The sequence below is a fragment of the Bubalus kerabau genome, chromosome 22 (genome assembly GCF_029407905.1).
Source record: "Bubalus kerabau isolate K-KA32 ecotype Philippines breed swamp buffalo chromosome 22, PCC_UOA_SB_1v2, whole genome shotgun sequence".
Lineage (NCBI taxonomy): Eukaryota > Metazoa > Chordata > Mammalia > Artiodactyla > Bovidae > Bubalus > Bubalus kerabau.
Window position 1 is genome coordinate 20386676 of NC_073645.1, and position 15829 is coordinate 20402504.

The 15829-nt window shown below is 46.8% G+C and overlaps 1 protein-coding gene across 1 annotated transcript in view; it reads right to left on the reverse strand.

Moving 5' to 3' along the window:
• TLL2 (tolloid like 2) overlaps window positions 1-15829 on the reverse strand; it is a 148949-nt gene that overhangs the window by 125030 nt on the left and 8090 nt on the right. The window lies entirely within an intron of this gene.

Sequence of the window (15829 nt, forward strand, 5' to 3'; positions counted from 1 at the left end):
TCAATTAGTCATGTCTGCCACTGGCCTAGAAGGAGTGGCATTGGAGGTGCCACACCTGGCCATTTACAAATGTATATTGTAAAGATACTGAAAACAGTTCCATCCACAGAAAAGAACACTTGCAGCAAGGCCTGAGCTCTGACTCAAGCTATCCTTTTCATACTTACTTTCTACCCTCTTTGCCCTGCTCTGTGCCCAGGAAGGCAGAGCCTGTGGACTGCTTCCTCCACATCTCCCTGCTCTCTGGCTTCTGGTTGCATTCAATCAAGAGGACACCCTGGCTGATCAGAGTGAAGAGGGGAGAGAGCTGCAGGCATTTCTTCCCTGTTTTCTCCCTACTTTGGTGCCAGATTAAAACTACTATATATAAAATAGATAGGCAAGGAGGATACACCGTATAGCATAAGGAATTATACCCATTGTCTGATAGCTACCTATACTGGAATATAACCTGCAAAACAAACAGAGAAACAAACAAACCCTGAATCATTATGCTGTGTACGTGAAACTAACACAATAAATGAAATCAGCTATACTTTAAGTGACTCAGACACCTACTCTCCTGCACAGGAGCTGGAGCTCCTGTAACACAGCTCACTTCCCGTTTCTTCAGCCCCAGGGGAGACTTGGTTATCTCTGGGTCCCTTGTGCTCTTCTCTGTTCCCTAACCCTGCCTCTGACAGTAGCCCCTTCATGAAAATCTCTTCATTTGAAACATCTGGGGTAAAGTCTGTTTCCTGCTGCCATCTTATAACCTGTTCTAAGAAAGTCCTCCCATTATTTCCATGGCTAAATAGGAAGATGGCATTCTGACTGGTAAGGTGAATGGCTCGGAGGAGGCAATGGCAACCCACTCCAGTACTCTTGCCTAGAAAATAGACGGAGGAAATGAAAATGCTCCTCCTGCCATGGATGGAGGAGCCTGGTAGGCTGCAGTCCATGGGGTCGCTAAGAGTTGGACACGACTGAGCGACTTCACTTTCACTTTTCACTTTCATGCATTGGAAGAGGAAATGGCAACCCACTCCAGTGTTCTTGCCTGGAGAATCCCAGGAACGGCGGGGCCTGGTGGGCTGCCGTCTATGGGGTCTCACAGAGTTGGACACGACTGAAGTGACTTAGCAGCAGCAGCAAGGTGAATGGCTACTTTAGCCTAAGATAACACTTCTTACTGCTTAATTCCAGCAGCAAAGGACTTACTGCAGTCTCACACCTGCTGTGTTCCCATAGCCTAAACTCACATGGCCTCCAATAAGTCATGGAGAAAAGGGTGCAGTTTAGGTTCTAAAAGCCAGAGGGTTCCTGGACTCTAATTTCGCATCTTACATGCCTGATTTCAGGACCAGGCATATCTCACAAGCCCTGATACCTCCACTGTGGAATGATCTCTTGTCGAGCTTTAATCACCAGTGCAATTAAGCAGGACTCATTCTGAAGACAAAAGCCCACTGGAGAGCCTAAGCAGTGCAGAGGGTGGACAGATACACTAGGTGGAAAGTAAAGGAGACCTGGGGTCCACCTCCAGGCATGCCAGGAGCTATCCATGTGACCTTGGACACAGTACTGCCCTTCTAGGCCCTAAGGGTTCTCATAAGACAGAATAAATAATTTCAATGGTAACTTCCAACTCAAACATGCTAAAAGATTTTACCCTAAGATCTCACCTTGTGTGTCTAGTTAATGTTCACTAATGGTCATAAGCATATCATGATTTTGCCTAAATTTTCTTCATAAAGGTACAGCAAGTGTGGGCTCTTGTGGCAGAGGCTGTTTATTATCCACCAATTTTCTCCCTTCTCCCCTAAATAACACAACCTCTGATGTTCAGTTCTGGGCCTTCCAGAAGAAGTATTTCCCAGAATCCCATATAGCTATCTGTGGTCATGTGACTAACTTTCAACCAATGAGATGAAAACAGATGGCATCTCCTGGGAACCTTCTCTCGCGTTCTTTGTCTTTTTCTTTTCCATGCCTTCCATCTCCAGACTGTGTTTGTGATGGTTTGAGCTTGGGCTACTGTCATGGACCATGAAGGGCATCAGCCTAGGGAGAGTGGAGGAGCAGACTGGAAGCAGATTGGACTCCAGGGGGACTTCCTGGAGAAGAACCGCCATCCTGGTCATAGATAGCAGAACTCCTGACTTTGAAGTGAGAAAGCAACTTCTGTCTTGTTTAGGGCAGGGGTCCAGCTATCAATATATTGCTTATCAGCTCTAGATCCACCCTTGTTATGTTTTGTGCTTTGTTTTGAGAGATCCGAACCCTGAAAACGTTTTTTGTCAGTAGAGGGCACTAGAGGGACATGACAAGAGGAAGGGACTTCCTCATTCTGGGGGGTCTCATCTTTCTGGCTCCTATAGAGTGGTCACCCGCAGTGCTCAGGAGACCCACTGGCACACAACCTTCAGAGTTTTGACCAAACTCCAAAGGGCAATTCCCCACTTGTCAGCCTTTTCCTGCAGCATCTCAACAAACTTCTCCAACTGTCAGGGGGCCACAGCCACATCATTTCCTATTAAGTCACAGCCTGGGAGGGTTGTGGGGGCGGAGGGACCTCTTTCAAATATATTCCTTCCCTAGTAATTGCTCCCTATATCTACCATCCCTGTTTTCTTTAAAGTTCTCTCTGCCTCTTTTAGTAGTCATCCCCTTTTGTAGTTAATAATCCTTATATTAAATTTTTGAATTACTTCTGAAATTACTGATGTGGTTTCAGTCTCCCAACTGGATCCTGATGGCCACAGCCAATTAACATGGGTTCATTACTAGCAGTTCAACCTAATCTTAACTGACTGAGCCATGCAGTCATCGCCATGGAGCAAGTGAGTAATAAAGATGGGATAAGCTTTCTGCTTTTCAAAAATCTTCTCTCCAAAAATTATTTGTGACAAACATGACAGATAAAAGGTTGAAGTCTTAATCTTTCATGGTTCCTGCAAAATGTTTAAAAAATGACTATCTAATTAGAAAAATGAGCATAAACAGAAAGAAAAAAGAAAGTCCATAAATAAGGAGGGAAAAAGCCCATAAATAGGAAATGCACACAGCAAAATAAATACAAATGACCAAAATATATTTTCAAAGTCTAAAAATTATTTGAAAAAGAAATACAATTATAAATGCAAATTGAAAAAAATGTAAATTATTTTTCTCTTATCAAATCTACAAAGACTTTAAAAACTAGAATACAAAAATGTTAATGTTAATCTTAATGAGATGCAAAGAGTAAAAAATATATATATACAATTTGAAGGGCAATTTGAAAATAAGAGTCAGAAGCCCTAAAAGATCTATACTTTTGACCCAGCAATTCAATGGGTAGAATTTTTTCTGAGTAAATAATTTAAAACATACACATAAATTAGGCAATAAGGATAACTCCAGCATGATTATTTACAAAAGCAAAAGAAAAGACTGGGAAAAAAATCTGTATGTCCAACAATAGGGGATTGATTAAATTAAATATGGTGCTGCTGCTGCTAAGTGCATCTATACCAAACAACTTAAAATAGATGCTATACAAGTACATTTATTACCTAAGCATCTTTATTGTCACAGAAAAAGGTTCATGGTACTAAGTGAAAGTGAAATACAAGCAGTCCAAAACAATATATGTAGCGTGCATGGAAAAACTTTGGGAGACTATACAGCAAATATTAACAACAGTGACTCCTAGGCAATGGAATTGCCTGAAGTTTTTACTCTTTCTGGCTCTCTCTGTATTTTCTAAATGTTCTCCAGTGGATGCGTATTTGCTGAATAATTAAGAAAACTGTTTTATGTTAAAAAAAAATAATTTCCCTTTCCTGCCCATCTCAAGAGCACTCCAAAGCTTGCTGAGCATCTCTGGATGAACTCATTTATGTTTCACTTGTCTTTGAGGCAGAACTCAGCTTGGGACCTGTCCTACACACAGAGCCACGATCTCTCCCCCATCTTCCCTTCCTTTCCATTCCTGAGGCCCAAGTCTGGACTCCATGCTCCCAAGCCTAGAACTCCTGGTGGTCCTCCTATTTCCTGCTTCTACAGATCCTAAACATCACTTGTCTTACAATGGTTGTCTGCTTAAAACACATCAATAGCTCCCCCTTGCTTAAGGGGCATGTTTTAAATGTCTCAGCTTGACTTCACTGTTTCTAACCTCTTTCAATCTTGTCACTAGTATCCAGCAGAGTAAGCCAGGTAATGCCACAGCTCCAGACAACTTCAAAGCATTCCTGCTACCTAGTCTTGACTCATAATGTTTATTTTACCTGAAATGCTTTCCCTTGAATCCCTTTTTTTTTTTTAAATCCCATCCATCCTTCCAGGCCAAACTCAGGGCTCATCACCTCCCTTACCAGGAAGCCTTCCTTGATTGTCTTACAGTGACTGCTACCTTTTCCAAATCTCTATGGTATCTCATTTGCTCAGTTTTTCATTTGGCAATTATTGGTTGAGCACTCATCATGTGCCAAGCACTGCACTGGTGAGTGGGGAACCAAACGATTCTGCTCCTTGAAGTTCATTGTCTGATATGGAGACAGACACTGAGCAAATAAAGTCACTCCAATGACCATACCTAGTTACTGATTGTAAAACCTGTGGTACAAGGGAGAAAAAGGTGATGAGAGATTTAAGAGAAGGGACATGATTGAGATCAGGCCTGGGAAGGCGTTAAGGGGAAAGGACACCTAAATTGAGGGTCCTAAACAGATTGGGAGACCAGGGGGCAGCAGGGAGATGGGTGCAGGTACCATCACAGTAGCCCACGTGGCAGTCAGTAGGGTTCAGATCAAACAGGGGCAGTAAAGAGGGAGAGAAGTGGATGGGCTGAAATTTGGAAACAGAATTGGCAGGACTTGGGTTGGACTGCCTGAGAGAAGCAGGGAGAGACCTATATCCAGGATGGTGCCCAGTTCCTGGTTGAAGCACCTGGCATCACCACCAGGTGCCACTTGGCATCTGCCACCATGGGGCCCAGACCCCATCAAGCCATGGTTGAGCCCAGGGGGAGAGGACGGTGAACCAGTGCTGGCTCAGCAGGAAGGAGAATTGACCCAGGCATGAGATGATAAAGAGTCAGGGAGGAAGGTAGCCTGCTCCTGTGGGAAACTGGCTCAGGCAGGACTCATATCAACTCAAGGCCAGAAACCCAGGTGGGAGGAAGGAGAGGAGGCTCAGTGCAAATTACAGGATGAGCCACGAGATAAGTGGCCCAGCTGGCGGAGCGGGCAAAGACTCGGGGCTGAACATCAACACTCAAGTGCCCGCACAGGCGAGCTTGAGAATATTTATTGGTAATTGACAGAAGTGGTTAGAGGGTGGCGTGATCACAGATAGGTCTGTAACCAATCAGCAGGAAAGCTCAGTTCCTGTTGCTATGTTTGCATCCAGGCAGAACTGTATTATGAGCGGGCTAAGAGGATACCATGAGAAACCTGCTTCTATGCATTTGGTTTATCTGTTATCCGCTCCCTGCTTCATGGATGAGAGCAAGCGAGCTGTGGAGCAATAAATTATCACTTGCCGCACACTCTGGATCCCAAGAGAACTCTCTGCAGAGAGAGAGATAAGCCTGCACAGGCCACAGAGAGATTATCACTTATAGGGAAATTCTTAAATGGGGAACAATAACAGGTGTAATCATAATAGCAAAGAGAAGAGCTAACAATTAATGACCACTTGCTAAACACTTTTTGTTCACTACCTCATTCAATCTGCAAACAAATCTAGTTGATGGGTTTTCATATCATTTTCCCAATAAGAAAACCGAAGCTCAGAGAGGTTAAGAAACTTAGTCAAAGCCACACAAGCAATGAGGACATAGGCAGGTTTTAGACCATGGGCTGCCTGATGCCAAAAGTAGTCTCTTATACAGGATATTTCATTGCTCTGCTCTGCCACCCAGGCTGCCACTCAACCAGAGCCGCTTTGGAAATCATGGGCCATTGAAGTCCTCTCCTTCTGGGGAGGGGTGAGTGGCTGGACCCATTGTCCTCAACTGAGCTGACTCCCAGGCACTTATCTGGGCCTGGTAGGAAAGGGATGGGGCAACAGAGAGGATGAAAGATACATTTCAACACCCTGTATTATTCATTTATTCTTCCCTCTGCTTTGGGACTAAGAATACTTTGAAGGCCAGAACTGTCTCATTCTTGTTGGGTGTTAGCCAAGGACAGAGAAGAGGGTAGGGAGAAGGTGGAGGGTTATGGTGCTCTGGGAACAAGTGGAAAATATGACCATCAGAACGAGCAGTGAGAGATGCTTGTTGATTTGGGGTGGGGGAGCCAGGAGAAGGGAAGCTGTTCCAGGGTTGGAGAGACCATGGTTTCAAGGGGAGAATAGGTGTTTGAGTTGTTCGTCTCACAGATTACAAGTTCAGTGTCCTGTGTGGGTCCTAGCATTTTGCCCAGCATTCCCTGGGCAGACACCTATCCTGTAATACCCACAAGATCGTAAGATCTCGGAACACCTCTCATGAGTGCCTGGATCATCTCCTGGCTCTTGGAAAGACCAGTGGAGAGAATGGAAGGAAAAGAGCTTTATAAACAATGCTAAGGCAATGCTGTAACCACTGTGGGGGTTAATGCCATTATTCTTCCTCTTGAAAAACATAGTGAGGGGTGAGAAGGCAAAGGTTTGGAGCCCAATGGAGTTACAGCCTCTATTTAGATTGCTCGACCATGTGTGCCAGAAGGATGTGCACTGCCATCGAATGCAATGTGAGCCCCAATCCAGCTTGCATCTTGGCTATTTGGACCCTGGAGGAATGCTTTTGGAAAGACAAGCAGCTGGGAGAACCACGACTGAACGGAGGCTCAGATTAACACCAATCACACATCTCCAGTCAAGGGCTGGCTTCTAGAGTGAGACCTAGACATCTGTTTGGCTTGCAGCACAGGGAACTCCCCCCTAACCCGGCCAAACATCAAGGAAGCCAATGAGAGCCATCGAAGGTTTGTTTATAGGGCAAGGTCTGGATATAGAATTACTGCCATCAGCATCACTAGGAAACATAAAACTCTGAAATCATCATTTGCTCCAGTTGTTTCCTGCTCTTTGAAACCTTGCTGGATTTCTATGGAATGATAATAATAAAAACAATAATATTTATTGAATATTAAATATTCTGTTTACCATGTTCCAAGTACTATTCTAAATGCTTTATCTATATTAACTCATCTAACCCTTATAATCACCCTCTGTGGTAGACATTAGTAACCACATTTTATGGGTGAAGAAATGGAGATCCAGAAAGCTTAAGCGGCTCGCTTAGGGTCCCAAAGTCATTTAGTGCAAGAGCTAGGATCTGAACCCAGGCAATTTGTCTCCAGAGTCGGCTCACTCCTCAGAGCTCTCAAGAGGAATAGAAAGTGATGAGGTTCATGTAATTCAATTTAATGCGCATGACAGGTGTTTCGGAGGCCACAAAATGATAGCAATATTTCACAAATATTGAGTGCTTCTATTTGCTAAGCACAGTATCAACTGCCTTTCATTCAACAACTGCCTGTGAAATAGGAGTTTCTATTAACTGCATTATGTAGAAGAGGAAACTGAGGCTTTACAGCTGCAAGACTCGCTCAAGCTCTCATGGCTAGTAAGTGACAGAGCTGAGAAGGGAAATAGAAGTCAGCCTGACTCCAAAGCTTGGGTACCAAAGCAACAGGCTAGGTGGTCAAACATCAGGCGAGGAGCCAGGTGCTCAAACAACCACAACCCAGGCCGGAGAGAACCCCGAGAGTGGCAAGAAAAGCAGTGGTAAGGGGAGGTCCAGGTCTGACGGGAAGTGCTGCCGGGTGGGGGGCTGCTGCCCGTCTGCACTCGGCTTCCATCAGGAGCATCTTCCCACTAAGGAGGCCATGCCCAGGAGCTCCTGGGACAGTTCTGAGGTCTGATTGGCACTTAGCTCCTTAGCACCCGGGACCTGGCCCTGCAGGCGCCAGGCACCCTGCAGATGGAATGCTGTTGTGATGGCTCCTCCTCTCGTCTCTCAATGCTGGACAGAGGAATAAAGGACACTCCCCACACACATGCCACCCTCAGCAGAGGCTGCAAGATGCTGACTGCAGCATCCCTGGGCAGGAGAAAGATGGAAACACGGTCCCACTGACGTGAGAGTGGGGGACACTCTTGGAGTTTTCTGCCTCCACTGTTGAGCTTGACCTACAGAGCCAGCATCATAAGTCAAATCAGATCAGATCAGTCGCTCAGTCGTGTACAACTCTTTGCAACCCCATGAATCGCAGCATGCCAGGCCTCCCTGTCCATCACCAACTCCCGGAGTTCACTGAGACTCACGTCCATCGAGTCAGTGATGCCATCCGGCCATCTCATCCTCTGTCGTCCCCTTCTCCTCTTGCCCTCAATCCCTCCCAGCATCAGTCTTTTCCAATGAGTCAACTCTTTGCATGAGGTGGCCAAAGTACTGGAGTTTCAGCTTTAGCATCATTCCTTCCAAAGAAATCCCAGGGCTGATCTCCTTCAGAACGGACTGGTTGGATCTCCTTGCAGTCCAAGGGACTCTCAAGAGTCTTCTCCAACACCACAGTTCAAAAGCATCAATTCTTCAGCGCTCAGCCTTCTTCACAGTCCAACTCTCACATCCATACATGACCACAGGAAAAACCATAGCCTTGACTAGACGAACCTTTGTTGGCAAATAATGTCTCTGCTTTTGAATATGCTATCTAGGTTGGTCATAACTTTCCTTCCAAGGAGTAAGTGTCTTTTAATTTCATGGCTACAGTCACCATCTGCAGTGATTTTGGAGCCCAGAAAAATAAAGTCTGACACTGTTTCCACTGTTTCCCCATCTATTTTCCATGAAGTGATGGGACCGGATGCCATGATCTTCATTTTCTCAATGTTGAGCTTTAAGCCAACTTTTTCACTCTCCACTTTCACTTTCATCAAGAGGCTTTTTAGTTCCTCTTCACTTTCTGCCATAAGGGTGGTGTCATCTGCATATCTGAGGTTATTGATATTTCTCCTGGCAATCTTGATTCCAGCTTGTGTTTCTTCCAGCCCAGCGTTTCTCATGATGTACTCTGCATATAAGTTAAATAAGCAGGGTGACAATATACAGCCTTGACGTACTCCTTTTCCTATTTGGAACCAGTCTGTTGTTCCATGTCCAGTTCTAACTGTTGCTTCCTGACCTGCATACAAACTTCTCAAGAGGCAGATCAGGTGGTCTGGTATTCCCATCTCTTGAAGAATTTTCCACAGTTTATTGTGAGCCACACAGTCAAAGGCTTTGGCATAGTCAATAAAGCAGAAATAGATGTTTTTCTGGAACTCTCTTGCTTTTTCCACGATCCAGCAGATGTTGGCAATTTGATCTCTGGTTCCTCTGCCTTTTCTAAAACCAGCTTGAATATCTGGAAGTTCATGGTTCACATATTGCTAAAGCCTGGCTTGGAGAATTTTGAGCATTCCTTTACTAGCATGTGAGATGAATGCAATTGTGCAGTAGTTTGAGCATTCTTTGGCATTGCCTTTCTTTGGGATTGGAATGAAAATTGACCTTTTCCAGTCCTGTGGCCACTGCTGAGTTTTCCAAATTTGCTGGCATATTGAATGCAGCACTTTCACAGCATCATCTTTCAGGATTTGAATAGCTCAACTGGAATCCCATCACCTCCACTAGCTTTGTTCGTAGTGATGCTTCTTAAGGCCCACTTGACTTCACAGTCCAGGATGTCTGGCTCTAGGTCAGTGATCACACCATCGTGATTATCTGGGTCGTGAAGATCTTTTTTGTACAGTTCTTCTGTGTATTCTTGCCACCTCTTCTTAGTATCTTCTGCTTCTGTTAGGCCCATACCATTTCTGTCCTTTATCGAGCCCATCTTTGCATGAAATGTTCCCTTGGTATCTCTGATTTTCTTGAAGAGATCTCTAGTCTTTCCCATTCTGTTGTTTTCCTCTATTTCTTTGCACTGATCGCTGAAGAAGGCTTTCTTATCTCTCCTTGCTATTCTTTGGAACTCTGCATTCAGATGTTTATAACTTTCCTTTTCAAAGGAGCACCAATGTTGGGCAGAAGGTCTCGGCCTGAGGGTGCGTCTCCAGATGTAAAATGGAAACTATCCCAGCTGTTTGTCTGTTCTGGGGCCTGGACTGGAGGTCAATGGGGTGGTGTCCTTGCTATCTTTCAGCTCTCGGAACATCCTCGCCCAAAAGGGGCTGATGCCTTCCCCTCTGACCTCCCCTCCCCCAGATGCTGTGCCCTAGCCTGAGTCATGGCCTGGCCGGGACCTCTTGGCTCTGTTGGGCACCTGAAGGCCACCTGTTCTCTACCCGCTCGGTTAGCTGAATCCTAGCGTGGGCAGCCGTGTCCCTCTGCAGAAGCCAAAACAGTGTGTTTCCTCCCCTAGCTCTGCCTTGGCCCATCCTCAGCTTTTTCCTAAAATTCACCCTTCACTTACTTTTGAGATGCTGTTTGCCAATAATTATCAGATCTGAACTTAAGAATCTCTAACTAACTCTACTACATGAAATCACTTGTTCACATATCACAAAAATTCAAATTCCTCTGGAGTGTTTCACCACAAGTTCAGGAAGTACTTGGGAGCACCTGCTCTGTGCTCTAGGGACGTGCATACCCATCACTGAACTCTTGCCTTGTCCAGAAACAGTGCTGAGCACGTGACAAACATTGCATCACTCAATCCCTGGCAACCCTGAGAAATGAATATTTACAGTCTTCTCAAGGGAGGAAATTGAGGCTCAGAGAGGTTAAGTAATTTTCTAAAGGTCACAAAGCCTTGCACCGGCAGCAGATTTTGCACCCCAGTCCATCAACTGTCAAAGCCGGGGCTCTTAACCACCTCATGCCCTGCTCTGGGGCACTTCAGGGGTAAAAAATTGGAAACCAAGGTGGACTAGATGCAGCTCCTGCCTGGAGAAGAGGGAAAGATCAGCATTTCATTTCCATGCAGCTCTGGAATATTTTGACTCCATCAAATCAGCACCTGCCTGAATCAGCAAGGACACCAAGACAAGCAGGGATAAAACCAAAGTTGTAAAACTGCCAGCTGCCCTCACCTGGGTGTGGCCACCTGGGGAAAGACAAGGTGCCAGGGAGATGGTGGCTCCCGCACTAGGGACAGGCTATGCCAGGGAGACAGGCTTCTAGGAGGCACCACGGGAACCTCACATCTGTGCTTAAGAATCTGGGGTGCGTGCCCCTGCCGTGAAGGAAGGAAACCCTGGGAGTGCTGCCCAGGACTCCACTCTCCACCTGGAGCTCTCTCAGGAGGGGCTGCTGCCCATCCGGCTGGCTCCGCTTCCCTTTCCAGGCTGACAGCAAGCTTGGAGGGTCCTTCAGCCACGGACCCAGGCCACACAGGGCCAGGCAGAATCATCCTTCCCTCATTCAGCGAATATTGACAAGTACCTGCGATGTGCTGTGGGGCTCTGGGCTTACAGCAATGACCGAGGTGGACAACCATCACTGGCCTCACACAGTCTGACATTCCAGCCTCACATCAGCAACGTGAGGGCTTGCAGGTAGGAGCTATCCCAGAGAGGGCCATCTTAAAGAGGGCTCTGGTGACCCCCAAAATGAGGAACTGAATGTAAGGTCACTGTCTCTGGGAGAGAATGACAAGACGGAGTGGGGCCCCAAATTCCAGGCAGAAGTCAGGTCTCAAAGTGTGAGGAAGGCCTGCAAACTTGCTCCTGGGAAATGAATTAGTTCCCAGGCCAGGCTCCTTACCCCAGCTCTGCTGCCATTAGCCGTCAGGGACTGCTGACTGTATTTATTCATGGAGGAACATATATGTTTATCATATGTGAAGGCCTGGCGTTTATTAAGCCACCAACTGAAAAGTAAAGCTGGCTGTCAACTTTACTTTTATGAACCCAAAAGGCTATGTAGCACGTCACAGTTTACAAGGTATTTGCATATTGTTTCAGCCCTAGGTAGACAGTGCGTGTGACCTGAGCCCCAGATCCTCAGTCCCATGCATCCGCTGCATGGCTTCCCACTTTTCTACTTGGGAACTTTTTCTGAATCTAGAGCCCATGGCAACCACATACAGAAGGGCAGGGAAGCTAATGCCTCAGGGAGTGTCACATTCTCCCAAACTGGCAGCAACAACATCCTCCATTCCACATGCTCTTTTTTTTTTTTAAGGTGTTTTACATATTTATTTATCTGTTTAGACTGTGTTGGGTTCTTCTCTGCAGTGTACCCACTTCTCTAGTTGCTACACGCAGGCTCTAGAGCACACCTGGGCTCAGTATTTGTGGAGTATGTGCTTAATTGCAGTATGTGGGATCCTAGTTCACCAATCGGGGATTGAACTCGGGCCCCCTGCATTGGGAGCACGGAGTGTTAGCCACTGGACCACCAGGGAAGTCACTCCACATATTCTTTTAACAATGTGACTTTAACACTCCTCCCTTGGATAGGTGGGCTATGTTCATGTCCCTTGAACCTGGGAGAGCTTGTAACCATGGCAGAAGAGATGTTACGTAGCTCCCGAGGCAAGGTCATGAGGAAATAAAGCGGCCATCTGGTTCCCTTGGGATGCGTGCACTTAGAATCCAGTTGCCGTGCTGTGAGGAAGCCTAACCAGCCCACATGGAGAGACCACACAGAGAGGCCACCTGTAGGTTCTGGCCAACAGTTCAACTGAGGCCCTGGGCAATAGCCAGCCTCAGCTGCCAGATGTGAGAGAACCTGTGAGCCTCCAATGATGCCAGCTCCCAGCTGTCAAGTCACCCTCAGCCTGCACACCTACCCAGCAGAGGCTCAGACACTGCGGAGCAGAGGCAGATCATTTCTGCTGTGCCCTTTCCAAACTCCGTATCTACAGACTCACCTACAGAGTCAAATGGTGCTTGTTCAATACTACAGAGCTCGGGTGGTTTTTCACACAGGGATAGAAGCTGGAAAAGGGAGCAAACAACGAAGAACAGCAGCTTTTGTATAAATGTTCCAGCCTCCTGTTTCCTGGGCAGATAATTCTGGGAGGACTTATGGAAGGGCTAGGTGGGAACACGGCTAGGTGGGAACACGGCCCTATTAACTTAAGGCAGTTACCTGGATTCCTCTTCCTTCATTGGATTTCCTCTTTCCTGGTCATACTTGCCCGGCTCCCTCACCCTGCTGCTTGGGATCACCTCCTAAACAATCTATTGACATAGAAGTCCTGTCTGAGACCCTGCCCTCTCAGAAATACAGCTACAACTAGCCTTATGTCTGCCCTAGAAGCAGTTTTGTCCCCATCCCCATTTTGCAGATGAGAAAACTGAGGCACAGAGAGGTGAAGGACTTGCTCCAGGCTGTACGAAGAGTAAGAGGCAGGGTCAGGATAAGGATCCAGGCCTCTGGCTCTGGGTGCAGCTAAGGAATTATGAGTGAGGGCAAGCAGGCTGGAGAAGCTCTCAGAAGCTTTGCAGAAGTTGTTCTCAGGGACATGGTGGTTGAAAGGATGTCTTGAAATTTACTCAGTCGAACTCTTGACCTCATTTGCAGTGTCAGATGAAAAGCAAACGGCACACCCATGGGCCACCAGACAGAGACCACACCCATGAAGCCCCACACATCTTACCAGCCCCAGGTCAGGAGCACTTTTCAGGTCCACTCCCATTTCAAGATCATATGATTCGAAAGCATTCCTTTTTACAGCATTAAATAGACTGGTTTTAAAAAATATATTTATTTATTTGTTCGATTATAGGTATGTGGGATCTTAGTTCCCTGATCAGGGATTGAACCTGAGTTTCCTGCACTGGAAGATGGATTCTTAACCACCGAACCACCAGTGAAGTTCCTCAATTAGATTGTCTATTAGTAAATTTAAATTTCACAATCCAAAACTTACTCCAAAGATCAGCATGAAGATGTTCTTTCAACAAGTTTCTAGGAAATCTGTTTATTAAGTACTTAACTATAAGTCAGGTACTGTCCTAAGCGCATAACATATTAGGAATCATCCTTATTTACAAATGAGGAAACTAAGGCACAGAGAAATCAAGTGACTTGCCCAAGGTCACACAGTTTGTAAATGACAGAGTAAATAGTAAAATGAGCAAATGGCAAAAGTGTAAACGACAGAACACTGACCAGTTTGGTCAGCCTCTGAGAGCCCGAGCTGGAAGCAAAGGTCATAGAACCATACAGAAAGAAGGAGCCAGGGGCACAAACTCAAGGGCTCGCAAGGTGTGAAGGGGGCTGATGTGGACTAAGGGAGCCAGCTCCCTGGACCTGGCAGTCTGCCACCCTAACTAGTCCAACAGTTTCACTCTATGGATGAGGAACTAAGACTCAGAGAGGAACATGCCAAGGAACACAGCTCCTGAGAGGCTAGGAACAGACCCCAGACTCTCTGTCTGCACTCTGCATCCTCCACAGAACGGAGACCCCTGGCTCAAGAAGGGCAAGTGGGAGGTGTTTCAGATTTGAAGACCCAAGGCAGGTCCTAGGCAAGGGGCTCTAGCCAAGAGGAGTCAGGGGTTAGCATGTAACTGGGATAGGAGGACAGGCTACCCTTTAAGGTTTGGTTTGAATATAGAACCAGCAAAGGCAGTGTTCTGCACAAGCCGAGAGGCACGTCCTTTCACTGAGATGCCAGTCCTTGGTGAACTGCTTATTGTCCTTAGAAGGCTGTTCCCTTGCTCAGGGAATTTCCAGAAGTCTGAGCCTATTGATGTCTCCCTTGCCATCGCCCTCTTCTGGACACTCTTGGCATTGGCATGGATGAGGGAGAGGTCAGGGGGTTGGGAGGATGGACAACGGCTGTCTAGGATGCTCAGAGCTGGCTGAAACCCTACACCTACTTTCCTAGCCCTGCCCGCCCATCCCATCCCATCTGGGAAGAGTTGCAGAACATGCATGCCCTGGTTATCTAGCAATTTCTCCAAAATTATTGGAGAAAAATGAGGCCCCAAGCTACCTTAGTGTTATTCCACACAGCTGAGATCAGCAACTGGAGAGCTCCCAGACAAGACCTATATCTCTTTCACCCAGATTCACAGGGCCCAGATGAGCACTCAGCGTCCTAGAAAAGCTCGATACATTCTCTGGCACACTGACTGCTACCCCAGTCCAGGCCCACACTGCCTCCCACAGGCCCCTGGTTCACATCCAGTAAAATCCAGGCTCTGACAGGTGCAGGTGATGGCCGATGGCTGATCTACTCCATTTAGCCCCCATCCCAGTTTTGTATCCTCAGTGTCCTTCTTCTCAGGCAAGGCCACCATTCAGTGCTCCAGAGGCTCTTCAAGCCTGGTTGGGACCTAGGTCCAGTGAGGAACCGAGACACCTCAGTCAGGACATGCTACCTGTGGATATTCTCTCAAATTACCCAGGGATCAACTCTTTGTCCTCCTTCCTAACTCAGAAACCCCACAAGGTACAGCTGTTATTCTGGAGAAATCTTCCTTCAGGGTAAGCCCAGGCCCTCAAGCCTGGTTTGATCGGCACCCTCCACAAGATTCTCACACCCTCTTAGGTTCTCTGGCCTCGGAGTAACCTGGTCTGCCCCAGATTTCACCGACTTCTGACCTGTCCAGCTCAGAGCCTAGACTACACTGGCTGCAGTAACACCACCACAAGCAGTGTCTTCATCATGATTCCATGTGCAGAGAATTTCCCCATAAATTATCTGAGCCCTCCGACAATTGCTTCCCCAGTGCAGAAGAGAAAACTGAGCCTACTAGAGGGAGACTGAGCCTCTCCATGGAGTGAGGGAACGGGGCCCACACTGGCTCACGGCACGCCCTCATTCAACAGAAGTAAAGCACCTTGCCCTTCTGCGAGTGGAGGATGCGAGCTTCCTTCGGTCCGCTAGTCTCTGCGGGCCGCCCACAGAACCAGCCGGACACTGCC